Raw genomic sequence first — 15,302 nt, forward strand, 5'->3', positions numbered from 1 at the left:
ACATAAAAAAAGTATTTTTTTACCAAAACTTTGAGCCTCGATCTACGTTGATTGGGGCTGTTTTTGGTGAAAAAGAGATCGGATCTGGAAAGAGGGCATCTAGAAGAGTCTTCGGTGACCTTCAGACCATTTTTCGGTCACCGACGACAATCACCGACGGTGGACCAGGCGATGGCGATCGACCGAACCCCTCCCCTAGAGCTCTCTCTCTCTCTCTCATTTTTTTTCTGAAACAGAAGCCAAATGAATAAAAAAAAAACTTCAGCTATATATAGTAAAGCAAAAACTCAAAACGACGTCGTTTAGGGAAAGACCCAAAACGACGTCGTTTCAGCTAAAGAGGATTCGCGCGTCAACCTGCGACCCGACCCGAGGTCCACGTACCCAACCCGCGACCCGTTTTCTTCATCTACCTCTGACCGATCTGACTGGATCGAAACTAAACTGCCCAGACCAAACCGAACCGATACTGAACCACACAGACCTAGCCGAATCGCCGGACCGAACCGCCGAACTGAATCAGACGTTGATCGGACCGTTGATCGGTCCAGTTCAGGTAAAAAAAATTTTATTTTTTATTATTTTATTAATATTTATGCATATTAAAATATCTATATTTGTTAGACTAATTGATGAAATTGTGGTTAAATTTTTTATGTAATTATGTTAATGAACTTTAAAAGCAATTATATAAAAATAAATTTAATAATAATACTAAAGCAATAAAAAATGTATGAAAAGAAAATTTTTATCCGACGATGAGATTCAAAGGTATTTCGAGTAGTGATGCCTACGAAATCTCTAGGTGAGAAGGTTTTTTTAAATACTACCAGCGTATTGGAGTATTTATAAAAAATTTTCAATACAGTAAAGATTTTTTTTAAAAAATAATAAATAAAAATTGATTAATAAATAAAAAATATAAGTAATAAAAATAGGAAGAAAAGAAATTTAATCCAATGATGGGATTCTATAAGTATTCCGAGTATAGATGCTTTAAGAAATCTCTAGGTCAGAAGATTTTTTGTAAAATATTACCAACGTATTGGAATATTTATAGAAAATCTTCAATATGATTAAATTCTTTTTTTTTCTTCAAAATTTCAATTAAAATTAAAAATTAATAAAACAATTAATAAAATTTTTTAAAAAGAATAAAATGTGTGCATCAACATGCTATTATTTGCATTGCATACATGACATAATTTTTTACGAAAAGTAAATTTAGACCTCCCAAAGATGAGATTCTAAAAATTAATAAAACAATTAATAAAATTTTCGAAAAAGAATAAAATGTGTGCATCAACATGTTATTATTTGCATTACATACATGACATAATTTTTTACGAAAAGTAAATTTAGACCTCCCAAAGATGAGATTCTAAAAGTATTCTGAGTAGAGAGGCTTTAAGAAATCTTTAGGTGAGAGAGAGTTCTTTTAATGTTATCAACGTACTAAAACATTTTAAGAATCATTTCAATAAAAAGGTTTTGATTTATTTTTCTCGAGAATAATTTAAAAAAAAAATCAAGGAAATTATTTTTCGAATACCGAAAATAAGACTGTTTTTATCAAAATCAAAGGATAACACATTATTAATTGGTACCGTTTTTTTTATGGGCGCTGTGGGAGTGCTAATCTTTCCCAACACGTAACCGACTCCCGAACCCAAACTGTTTCGTAGATCGTAAAATTATCTTTTTAATAAATTTTAATTAATTTTAAGATTTTATTAAAAAGATATGTTTTAATAGGTGACTAATCACACCTAATCAAAAAAAAATTGATGATAACTCTGTTATTTTTTTATTTCTAAATTCATCGAACGGACATAAAATCGTTATGACAGATCTTTTTCCTTTTCTCTCTTCCATGTTTAGACCATAAAAGCATTTTCTCTCGAGTTAATAAAATAAAATCAATTAATCTTTTAAAATTATTCAAATCCAGTCATATCCATCAAACACTAATACGCATGTCAAATACAAAGCCATAAATGTTGATGGGACAGTTCCATAAAATTTAGCATATGTTTCGTCCAAATTTCATTAATAAATGTATCCAATTAAATAATGTCAGGTATCATAAATACGAGGATAGTTACAATGGAAAACATGAGGCTACCATTTTATAGTAATTAAAGTAAGAAAATAGAGAAAGAAAGTAGCAGAAAGAGGAAAGGAAAAAAAAAAAAAGAGCTTTGAATACCCAAAACAACTAAAACGCACCGTTTTACTAAGCTTAAAAAGGACGATGTGGCACGCTGAGGGAGGGCAGAAGACAACTTTATATGGTAGTTTAGATCGTTTATCATTTAGAGGGGATTCAATTTCACTATCTCCCTATTTTTTTGGAGAATAATATCCTTTTTTAAAAAGAAGATAATTGTGCTTAAAAAATCAATTATTCAATAATAAAATAATTTCATGAAATGGATCAAATTCAAACTTAAAACTTTTATTTAAAACCTAGTTCGATTCGTTTTTGTTGAACTATTTGACTCCTAAACAGATTTAGTGATGATAATTATTTTGTGTCATTATGTGTATATTTAATTGTTTATTTATATTATAATTTAATATTTTATTCATTAATATATGAATGCTATATTTAAATTTTTTGTGGTTTAATATTAAAAATAATTTTTAAATTATAATAAAATATTAATATAATATTTAAACTTTAAAAATTTTTAATTTAGTATCTAAATTATAAATCGATTAATTAATGTGCTATTCATTTTAAAGTGATTAATTTTAAATGATAATACTTAAAAAATAAATAATTTTTTAAATATTATATTAATTAATAAATTTATAATTTAAATATTATATTAAATATTTTTAAAATTTAAATATCATATTTAATATTACTTTATAAATTAAAAATCAATTATAACATTAACTGAGTCTCCATGGGCTAGCCCATAATAAATCCATAGATAACACAATACACGTACCGTTTAAATGTGATTATTATGGGTCAACTCCTCAACACGATGCCGTTCTTTTTTTTCCTTACATATTTTGAAGCTAATCAATCATTTTTTAACATCATGATCCGTACGTAGATAATAGGTGAAAAGAAAAAAATTTTCTATATATGAAATAGCTTGGATAATTTTGTTACTACACAAAATTTCTTATATTTTGAAGCTAATAATCATAGGATTAATTCAAGAAGTTTCAATTATTTTCCCTTTTTTTCTTTTTCATTAATAACAAACAATAAATAAAGTTGTGTGCTTTAACTTTCTTTATAAATGTGTACTTAGAATATTTTTATTTACTTCCGTGACAGTCCAACAAATTTAACAATGGATTGTGGGAAAGCAATCTTTCGCGTTACTGTTGGGTGCCACAAGATAATTAATGGTCTACAGTATTAGTATTCATTTGATATTCAGACAAATACAAGGACGCACGCGCGCACACAGCACGCACGCGCAGATTTGTCAAAGAAAGGCTGGCGGCCAGCCAGGATTTAGACCAGTTGATATGATCATGGAAGAAATAGTTTTAAAGTTTTAAAATCTACTGCTGCATATTCCAGCACTTACCTATGGTACTTAACCTGCAATATATTGTATACTGCACTAAGAAAGGAAAGAGGACAAAGAATTAGAGCAAGATACATACCTCCAAATACAGCAAGAATTTTTCGTCCTTATTGTTATTTATGAGTTTCCATGAATCCGGGGTCAAAACGAGACGACAACTTCTTTGCGACCCTATTTAATTATCTTACTCTTTTCTCATCGAAATCTTGTAGAATATCCTTCATATTCCTTTCTCAATTTCTTGTTCTTACCCCAAAGCCTTGGTATCAACGTTTTTAGCCTTATTGTTCTTCTGTATAAAATAAGCCAAAAGAAACACAAAATCTCCAACCAGAAGGAGCTAATAAGCAAAGGTCACCCAAAACAAAATGGCCTCAAATAATAATCTAGCAGTGCTTCATGCTCTTGACACGGCTCGTACACAATGGTACCATGTCAAAGCCATTGTTATCGCTGGCATGGGTTTCTTTACCGATGCCTACGATCTCTTTTGCATCACCGCTGTGTCGAAACTCTTGGGCCGCCTTTACTTCTATAATCCTGATAAACCCAGCACGCCGGGAAAGTTCCAACCTAACATTAACAACTTGGTTACTGGTGTAGCCTTATTCGGAACTCTTAGTGGCCAACTAGTCTTTGGATGGCTCGGGGATAAACTAGGTCGCAAAAAAGTATACGGGATCACTCTCATCCTCATGGTGATTTGTGCCATTTGCTCAGGTCTGTCATTTGGTTCCACCTCCGAATCTGTGATTGGAACCCTCTGTTTCTTTCGATTTTGGTTGGGTTTTGGCATTGGTGGTGACTACCCTCTTTCTGCCACAATTATGTCTGAATATGCTAATAAAAAAACCCGTGGGGCCTTCATAGCCGCCGTTTTTGCAATGCAAGGTGTGGGGATTATATTTGCTGGGTTAGTTTCCATGATTCTTTCAGCAATCTTTCTTAAGCTCTACAAAAGGCCGTCATTCAAAGAAGACCCAATCTTCTCCACCCCACCTCAAGCAGATTATCTATGGCGGATTGTGCTAATGTTCGGTGCCTTACCAGCTCTTTTAACGTTTTATTGGCGGATGAAGATGCCCGAAACTGGTCGTTACACTGCTCTTATTGAAGGAAATGCCAAACAAGCTGCGGCTGATATGGGTCGGGTCCTTGACATCAAACTCGAAGAGGAAGAAGATAAGCTTTCCCAGTTCAAGGCAGCAAACCAGTACCCATTACTATCCTCTGAGTTCTACAGACGCCATGGGCTTCATTTGATAGGTACTATGACCACATGGTTTTTATTGGATATTGCTTTCTACAGTCAAAACCTAACACAAAAGGATATTTTCCCTGCTATGAATCTCACCAAAAAAGCTGCTGATGTCAGCGCTCTAGAAGAAGTCTACGATAACTCACGTGCCATGTTCATCGTTGCTTTGCTTGGTACATTCCCAGGGTACTGGTTCACCGTCCTTTTCATAGAAAAGATTGGCCGCTTCACCATTCAACTAGTTGGCTTCTTCATGATGTCTATATTTATGCTGATTCTTGGCCTCAAATACCAGTATCTCAAAGACGAAAATAAGTCGTTATTTGCTGTTCTCTACGGGCTAACGTTCTTTTTTGCCAACTTTGGCCCCAACAGTACAACCTTTGTGCTCCCGGCGGAGCTGTTTCCTACCCGGCTGAGGTCCACTTGCCATGCGCTGAGTGCGGCGTCAGGGAAGGCAGGGGCAATAATTGCGGCTTTCGTGGTACAAAAATTTACATTGTCCGGGGAAGCTAGCAAAATCAGGCGTGCCCTCATCTTTTTGGCCTTTACAAATATGTTGGGATTTTGTTTCACATTCCTGGTGCCAGAAACCAGAGGTCGGTCTTTAGAGGAAATTTCAGGCGAAGATGGTGGTGGCCAGAATGAGACTCAGATGGCCGCCAGACGATCGGTTACTATGCAAGGAAGCGACCGCTTGGAAGCTAATTGAAGGGTAAATTATTGGCCTTGGAGGATGATCATACAATTATACCTAGCTAACTAGTTTGAAGTGTGATGAAAAAAACAAAAAAAACCTGTTCAATAAAAGCGGTGAAAGACAACAGATTTTTGCCTTTGTTTTTGTAATTTTGTTTGTTTAGTAATTTCTGCGTGATCTATGAATAAAAACTGCAACCGTTGCTCTCTAGGCCATTGTCTAGCATTGCCAAAGGGTGATTTCATTTTTTACCCTTTATGTAATGGTAAGCTGTCAACTTAGTTAAAAGCAAATTAAGTGATCTATACAAAATAATTTGATTTAACTTAATAAATTTATTATCACCGAGTCTTAAAATCATTTACTATTTAGGATCAAATTGAGGCTTTGTTTGGACCTAAATAAATGTTAACGTCATTAACTTTTTATAAAATTCCATACAATATGAAAAACATTACATTTTTCTAAGAAAGTGCCAAATAAAAAATAAAACATTATTGATATCAATAAAATGATACCAACTCATATGATAAATTTAATCGAGTACAAGGACTTATATTATATTTTAGCCAGAAAAAAATACAGAAATACTATTTTGAGGCGTCGACAACAAATTTAATTGGAAAATATTATATAGATATAAGAAATATACATAATATACACACATAACTGTTTCGTAATGATATTTTTGAAAAATAAAAAAAAATTGGCTTTGTTTATTAGATTAAAATTTTGATATGAAAAATAAAATAAATTATGTCTACATAAATATATATATTTTTATGTGTATATAATTTTTTTCATTCCAATTCCAGCTAGCTCCTTGTTTTAGGGACGTACCGTGGGGATTAAAGAGGCTATGGAATTTCATTTTTTTTTTTCACATTAATTATTACTTGGCCTTCCCTAGATTTCTTAAAATGTCAGTTTTAATGCAAAATCTTTTTAGATAATTCCTTTATATCTTTACTTGATCTTTCTAATTTTTTAAGTGCCAGCTTTATTCGAAATTTTTTTTCTTATATTCCTTTTATCTTTACTTGGCCTCTTACAAATTTTTTTTATTTAAATTTAGCTTATTCAAAATTTGTTATTTATAAAAAAATTTTTTTTTTTTACATGACTCAATTTGTCAAATAAATATTCACAAGTTTATATATATATATAATTAAGTTTTTAATTCATCGTATTTCTTTAAGTATTTTTTATAATATAATAATTAGTTTCAACTTAGGTCACACACAAAAATGCAAACATATTTTTAATATTCAATGTGGATACAATTTTAATTGTATATAACTATAATATTGACGTGTAATGGAGTGAAACGCGTCTAAATATATAAATTTCATTATTGATTGACATTATAAATCTAATTAACAAGTTTCTTAAAAAAATTAAATTTGAAACTATTTTCTCAAGAACATAAGTTTAAGAATTTAAATAAAACTAAAATTTTAATTTTAAATTGATAAGAATATGTAATATTTTTATTGTCACTCAGAGGGAAAATAATTTCACATCTAATAGTCAATAATTGAACTATGACTTTATAAGCAATGCTCTAATTTATTTTTATTTTATTGAGACACATTTTAAAAAAATAAAGAGTTTATATTTGATATAATAATAATGTATAAGTCTTATATATTGTTAATCAATCATATTGTGATACTGCATTAATAAATAAAATTAAAATTATTAAATCCTTATAGGTAAATAATAATAAATTTATTTAAATTTAATTTATTATTAAAAGTAATTTATTTTTAAGTATTTAATTACTTTTAATTTTACTTATTTTGAGGTGTCATCATATAATTTATTGATACTTAGGGGTATTCAAAATTAAGTTTTAACTAAATTAATCGATCGAATTAATTTAATTCAATTAATTGATCGATTATCAAATTAATATTAGTTTGTTATAAAAAATGATTTTAAAAAATGATTTTTTTGGTTAATCTAGTTAAAAAATCAAATTAACCAAAATTTTAGTCAAAATATAATAAAACCTATATATAAAACTAAAAATATATGAATTGTCCATTTCATTTCAAGTTTAAAGTTTTTTTTTAATTTAATGCTTTGATACTTAAATATTTTTGTTGGATAGTTTTATTTAATTTGTTTCATATATGAGAAATTAAAAATTAAAAATTTAATTTAATTTAATAAAATTTATTATTTAATTAACCAAAAATTTAATCGTACCAATTAATTAATCTCGATTAATTAATTTTTAAAATTAAAAATTTTAATTCAATTAATGAAAATAAAATAATATAATTCATTTACTTTGACTCGAAATTAATGGAACTCATTAAATGAATACCTTTATGAATAATATATGTGTATCAAATATTAATGCAAAAGCAAAAGCATTAGCAAAATAATACTAAACTCCCAAAACGAAAAATAACTTATATTAATGGGTGCAATCTAACAATTTTTACATCAACGTTGGATTATGTTATTTATAAAAAATCATATTGGACTCTCAAAGAAAACACAATCTATACCATTGGCTAGAGACTAGTTTTGAAGAAATAACAAAAAATTGAACTGACTTAAAAATAAAGACCTATATGATCTTTACAAAACCGTAAGAGATGAACGAATATCAACTTCAACTTTAACATTTCAATCTGGGCCCCGTTCCCCTACTGGTTTCAATTTCTTGAAGAAATCTGTTTCAACACAAAGCAAATTGTACAAAATGTAAACGATGGGAGTTTCAATTTCCCGCCACCAAGATCTGAAAAAGTAAGTTGAATTTCGGATTTTGTGGGTTACAAAAAAAAAAAAAATGATCTTTGCCGTGAGAGGAGGCGCACTGGAAAAAGTCAAATCTTCGAACGTCAACAACAGAAAGAGCGGTAAACCAAACACTAGAAATATACTAACATTTAACATTTCCTTCCCCAAAATTCCCTCGCTTTACCTCCACTTGAGAAAAGAAATGGGACATGGAGATCGAGGAAATCGAGGCAGTTCTGGAGAAAATCTGACACTTACTCGACAAGCTCAGCGACGCCATTCACTTGATTTCTCGAGCTCACTTGCTTAACTCTTCTATCAAAGACCAAAGAAAATCCGACAAGGAGAACCTCTATAACGACGACGTCGATGACCACAAGAGGAGTGGCTTCGTGTTCGTCAAGGGCTTTCGAATCGACGATGGTGACTCCTCAATTCAAGAGGCCAAGAGTCTTAATGCTATCGGAACCGCTCTCGAGAATCTCGAGGACCAGCTCGAATTTTTCCACGTCAGTTTAACTCCTTTATTTTTTATTGTGGTTTTTGACTGGTTCTGATTTATGTAAAAAATAACGGAAAGTGGATAGGAAATTGATTTTGGTATCCTAGGGTTAGTTTTATATATATAATAATTGTAAAGTAAATTCAATATACGAGTGACTATGAAAATGGCTCAATATAACTAAAAGAAAGGAGCTCTAGTTCTTTTAATGGGATGTAAATTTCTAATTTTGCTTCTAGTTCTGCACATTTTACTTTAAGAATGTTTGGTTGTTAAGTAATTGAAGGGAAATTCGGGGAAAAAGAAAGGAAAATTCGATTCACAGATTGCTTTTTGTGTTGATTATCTAGTTATTGCATAGATTTTGGATTTGTTGATTTGAGGATAATATTATCCAATCTATATTATACAGAATCGATTGTTGAGAACTCAGCTTCGAAAATAAGTTGTTGTTATTGTTATATAGGGAACTGAGAAACTACTTATTACATTTGATACAATGGTATAAATGTGATTGTGAAGGTTTTGTGTTTGGATTGAGGCATATATTTAGAAGGAACAAAGCCAAGAAGGAATCATCCAGGCAATTGTTCAATTGTTGCACATTCAAGCTTTGTTTCGTAATGGCTTCTTATGAGGGAGCTTATGATGTCTACTATCTCTTGTATAGAAATGGAGCTAAGCTGAAATGAACTTACTTTAGTTTTGTGGATTCTAGAGTCCGGAGAGAATGGTGAGATGATGAGATATAATAGGATTTGGGAGTATCAGAAGGAACAAAGCCAAGATGACGAGGAGATATAGAAGGATTTGGGAGTATCATCACAAGATGCATGAAAGTTGGTCAGAGATGGCTTTATGCTGTAACTAACGACCGCATTACATTAGCATGCAGAAGCATTATGTGAACTTCATTGAAGGTTTTATAATTGCAAAATGTAAGAGAAGGAATTCGATTTGATTTGCAATGCTAGGAAATGCACTAGTTTGCACCCAAGAATGTTATTAATCCTAATATCTTGCTTCATAACCTCAAGTGAAAAAACGCTGGGTTCAATTCTTGAGGTGATGTGGTGTTCGTGTTAAATTAACTTATATCTTTCTGATCTTTCCTGTTTGCTTTAAATTTTAAGTCATGACAATTTTTTGGATATCATTAAGTAGCATGCACCTGGATCTCTTATAGATATCTCTTCGTTCATTTTTATAGACTGTACAAATACAGGCTGAAAGAGATTCTGCCATTGCACGATTAGAGCAAAGCCGGTTAATTCTTGCATTGAGATTGTCTGAGCACAATGGTAAGAAGTACAAAGTAATTGATGAAGCTGTAGCTTTTGTGGGAGATGTACATGATGCTAGCTGTTTTTTATCACCTGAAAACCTTTACAATGCACCAGTTAGTCCATGTGGGCAGAATTTTGTGTCACATGAAGGGAAGCACTCTAATATGTTCATCAAAGTTCTTTCTAGCTTCTACTCTGCGAAGAAATCCCTGAAATTTGATCATTTGGGTGGGATGCTAAGAAATGCAGATCTATTTGCTCTTAACATGATAGCAATGTTGCATCTGCATCAGATTGCTTTTACAGAGCATCCAGAGAGAGAAGGAGATAACATCAACAGCTACAGAAATTTGAGAAAGAATTCTAAACTGGAAGGGCCTTCGTCCTATGGTCATTTGAGCCACTTGGATGTGTTTTTGGCCCAGAGTTAAGGAGAAGACACAAAATTTGGTTCAAAGTTAATTAAAAGATAGGATGCCATGCTGTGCTGTTTTTGAAAATTTCAAGAAGCTTTGTTGTCTTTCAGTTTCTTCCCATGGGAGTTTCAAGGTTTTTGGTGAGCATGTTGGCAAAGAATTGGTCCCTAGTTTATGTAATATCCTAGTTGTAGCTGTTGTCAAAATGCTGATTGCTCTAGCTGGTATCATTATTGAGGCATATATACCTTATTAGAAATGATTGTGTAGCAGGGAATCCCAGATTACAGAGTATTATCTTTTTCTTACCTCCACTATTCTCAGTGTATACCCCTATTATTTAGCTGATATTTTCCATGTTTATGCATGCCTAATCTTAACTACAATTTTTACCTTTTAATCTCTCTCTCCCTCTCTGTTGTGCCCCGTTTCCAATTTGGTATCTGATATATGTTTGCTCGAGAAATTCATTGTATTATGACAAATGGAACAATAGATTTACATTAGTCCTGAAATTATTGGAAATCTTTCAATCGTTAGTAGTGTTTTGGCAAATATTTCTCTGGCATATTTCTTACAGAGAGCCTTGTAATGGCCAATTATTGGCAAGCCCTTCCACATGACGCCTGGTTCCCCTGCAGTCCATTTTCCCTACCAAATTCTCGTAGAGCGGGAAGGCTAGGCTTTGCTTATACAAGTCTTTAGCTTAAATAAATGTACTGTGAAGTTAATATTTTGAATTGTTAGAGATTTTGCCCTTTAACTTCCTAGTTTCTGAGTAATGAACCTGACTCATTGTAGGCTCAACCATTTTTAGTGGCAGTGGTCTGGGTTCCGAAAAGATATTTGTTATCAGTTCTGACAAGGTGTAGATGGGCCACTATTCCCATATTAGACAAATGCCCACTCAATCAGGCGATTCTTAGGCCCAGAAAGCAACCCAGAATCATCTTCTCAAATTCTAAATTCTCACACCTCAGGCTTGCTAGATCTTTTCCTTTTGCATTTATTTTTCTTTATATTTTTCTTGTCCTCTTGCCATTTGTCAGAGTGTGTCACTCTTAGTTGGCTCTTTAGTCAATTGTCAGCCCAAGCACCCGCATCATAATCTCTCAAGCATACTAGGATCAACCTGCAGGCTAAATCATGGGCGAAATTTCAATATCCGGTTGGCAATGCTTTTCTTATTTCAGATATTTCTTTCTAACTTTTTTTTTTAATATTCTTCTCCCTCTTCTTAATTCCAGCAAAGGAAATAAACGAAAAGTTGGTGTGTCCCCCAGGCCATTGGCCTTTAGTATTGAATTTGCTTGACATGAAATATTCTATGAAATTTTATCCAATTCAATTCCAAATGTATCAGATTCATTCCCACTCCATTTGGGGGAAATGTCAATAAATGATTAAACAGGGAAAAAAAAGGAAGGCGTTTCTGGAAGAATGAATTAATGACAAATTACAAAACCATCATGCAAGGAAAAGGAATGTGGGAATGTTTGGCTTTGTTTAGGGCTTTTGAAGGAGCTTTTTGTTGGCAGAAACCAAAAAAGCTAAAAGTTTGAACACATAATAACCCTATAATTAGCAGCAGTGTTTAAACACTTTCTTTGACTTCTTATTGGATGCCATGACTCAAAGCTCCCATTCAAGCAAAAAGCTCAAGTAAAACGGATTAGAAGACAAGAAAACATCCTCCTTTCTTTATGCCTAATAACTTTGTTTCCTGCTTTTAATCTTTGTATAATCCCAGGTGGGACAGGAGACCTTGTGTTTTCGGTGGGAAAATGTCAAACCAATTCCAAGTTAGTCAACTTGGACTTGCAAAAAGTAAATTGCACAATATATATATATATATATATATATATATATATATACACACACACACTATAATATCTTCCACAGTTTTCATATGTATATTAGGAGACATATCGCTTGCGTTTTATAATTGGACCTCTATCACACTTTTAAAGGGCTCCCAGTCAACTGTCCCCGTATTAGCATCAGAAAAAAGTTAGTTTACGCTGATTAAAATTTGATGTTAAAAGTTTAAAAAAGTTTGAATAAAAATTTTTTTAAAGGTCAATCACAATCCATATAGAGCACTTTTTTTCTATCTATTTTTTTTTTTTTTTAAATGCACGAGGTCTGTTGCAATCAGGAAGCGGCCATGAGGCGCAATCCTCTTTTAGCAGGTAAGGTAAGTAGATGGATTAAGAGTTTTAAAGAGAAATTCAAAAAAAAAAAAATCTCAACAAAATTCACATGTAGTATTTCATTGGTTAGACGGCAAGAAAATAAATTATTCATTGAAACCTTGGGTTCTGGTATTCTAGCCTCCCTCCCCCCCCCCCCCCCCCCCAAAAAAAAAAAAAAAATCATGTGATCCGTTCACTTTTAATATGATTGAGCTAATTATGTTCTATAGGCTATACATTTTGAAGGAAAATTAAAAATATCACCACACAAACTTAACAGATTTATTGAGGGTTAAGTTTATTTATTTATGACATCAAACAACTCTAAATATGGATCTAGATTATGGGTACGTGAAAGTAAAGCTTAATTGATATCATTGTTACATGTATGACTTTCCCATTGAGAAAATGGAATGCAACTATTTGTACCCAAACATCACCTTCTTAATTTTAATTGTAAAATTAAACAAATTTTTAGAATATAAGATTGTGAATGATGATTGTTGAGATTTTTTTTGAGTTAGTAGGATAGGATCTGTAAGTTGTTTGAAGAAGATGTTTCATCTAATCTATAAAAAAAAAAAAGGATAAACAAATCGAAATTAAAATTCCAACGCTTGAATGAGGAATGAAAAAATAGTAAAAGCAAGAAGGATGACTATTGAGCTTAAGAATAATGATGGCAATGATGGCATCGGACCCTGTAAATTGGGAAGCAATATAAAACTCCATGGGTACGCGCAATTTTTAATTGTAAAATTACAAATTACATCCACTTTATTTTATAGAAATCCAGTCCCAGCTTTCAAAGATTGTTAAAATTTCCTCCATAACCTTATTGTCGGCAGGTGAAAGATAAAGCCTTCTGGCCTCTAGGACCTAACACCTAAAACAACTTTGAAACTTTCCTCATTAATTTTTTTTTCTCTTCTGGGTCTGACCGGCCCGAGTATCATGAATATGTCAATGCCACATGTTTCAGATCGGTCCAGTATCATGATGCCACGTGGATGAAAAATGCTTTGACTGGACTGCACATGGGTGCAGGAACCCATACAAATTTCACGTGTTCATAACCTGATTGTGTATTGGGCCCTTTTTTTCTTTTAGGGTCTGGACCTACCTCAAAATCAAATGCCATAAAAGTCATATTTTAATTCGCAATGTGCATGAGCTCGGGCCATGAAATTTATTTTGTGGGCCCTCGAGGTTAGAGTGGACGGCTCCCTTGCATTCGTGGTTGATCCATGGTCCGTATTGGGCATTTGATTGGTCGAACATGGACAAGATCATTGAGCCAAAAAATTAATTAAACATGATTGGCTTGAGAAGATTTTCATTTTTCAATATTATAAAGATAGAGAACGGTGAATCAGGGTGAGATTAAACCCATTGGTCAATTGTGACGGCCACAAATCTTTCAAACTTAAGACTAATTACAAGTAACAACTAAATCAAGTGTAGAAGGAATGGTCCATCGGGGCAAGCTATGGACAAGAGCTCCATCTCCTCATTTTGTAATTCTGTCAAAAGTCTTATTGCATATTCTTGATTCCCTCCTTAAGAACAAGATATCCTCCTGAGATCTATTAGATAGATGTCCAAGTTCTAAATGTTGAAATATACCGATCTATAAAATTTTTAGATGAAGAAAATGAAGGAACGACCATGCATGCACTGAGGTTTAATTTATAGGAATGAATCCAAAACTCAGAGTTGAAGTAATGACTTGGAAGGTAGAAACCATTGGGAAGGGGAAGTGCTTCCATAGACCGAGAGTGTCAGCTGATAAAGCAGAAGCGGGGGGGACTAAAGGTTGCTTGGAAAGTGGGCAGATAGATACGGAAAGAAATTGCAGAAAAGACGAAACTCGTAAGTGCGCAGCTGTTCATTAAAGTCATAATAATTGCAGCCTGCAAATACTATTGTGCAAGTACAAGAAAAAGCAAGTTGGTGTTATTTAGCGAGCTGAATATCTCTGCTCAGCTGTTTTTGGTCAGCCTGGCATAGTGGCACTGCAAACTCTCGATATAGCTAGCTAGCCTCCTTTAGCCGTAGATATCAAGCATTAGTACAAGTGGCTCTGTCCTCAACGGCAACTTCTTACTTCTCTTGCTTATCTAATTTTTCATTAATTTCCAGGATAGGGACCAGCATCCAGCCTTAAATAATTGGAAATAGGCTAGAGGGTGGGGCTTCACTCTGGTTCAGTAACTCCAAATTCTATGGTTAGTTACGCTTCTCCTGCCACTAATAAATTACCATAATTAAGCAATACTACTATCAAACTTTGCCACTAGTCTTCTATAAATTCTTCATGTTCTATGACCCTAATTTCCCATCGTGTTCTCTTATTTTTCATATATATATATATATATATATATATATTCCAACCAATTGAAAAACAACTAATGGCGTGTTCTTCAGAATGAAGAACTATAAATACGTCAGTTTAGCCATTAATTTAAATTAGATATAGGAATGTTAAGGAATTAAATATGAATAAATTTTAATATATTTTATATTTACGACCGTTCCTCAACAGCTTTTAACTGTTTACTGACGTAATTAAATAGAGTGAAAGAAATGGGGCATTTACGTCATTTTAATCGGCAATTGGTGACG

General features: G+C 32.6%; 2 pseudogenes; both read left to right on the forward strand.

The window, feature by feature from the left end:
- Positions 1 to 3,742: 3,742 nt before the first annotated feature.
- Positions 3,743 to 5,863, forward strand: LOC111287832 (low affinity inorganic phosphate transporter 4 pseudogene; annotated as a pseudogene).
- Positions 5,864 to 8,484: 2,621 nt separating this feature from the next.
- On the forward strand, positions 8,485 to 10,993 carry LOC111274237 (plastid division protein PDV1-like; annotated as a pseudogene).
- Positions 10,994 to 15,302: the final 4,309 nt, after the last annotated feature.

The sequence above is a fragment of the Durio zibethinus genome, chromosome 17 (assembly GCF_047325235.1).
Source record: "Durio zibethinus cultivar Kanyao isolate XHJ-2024 chromosome 17, ASM4732523v1, whole genome shotgun sequence".
Taxonomy (NCBI): domain Eukaryota; kingdom Viridiplantae; phylum Streptophyta; class Magnoliopsida; order Malvales; family Malvaceae; genus Durio; species Durio zibethinus.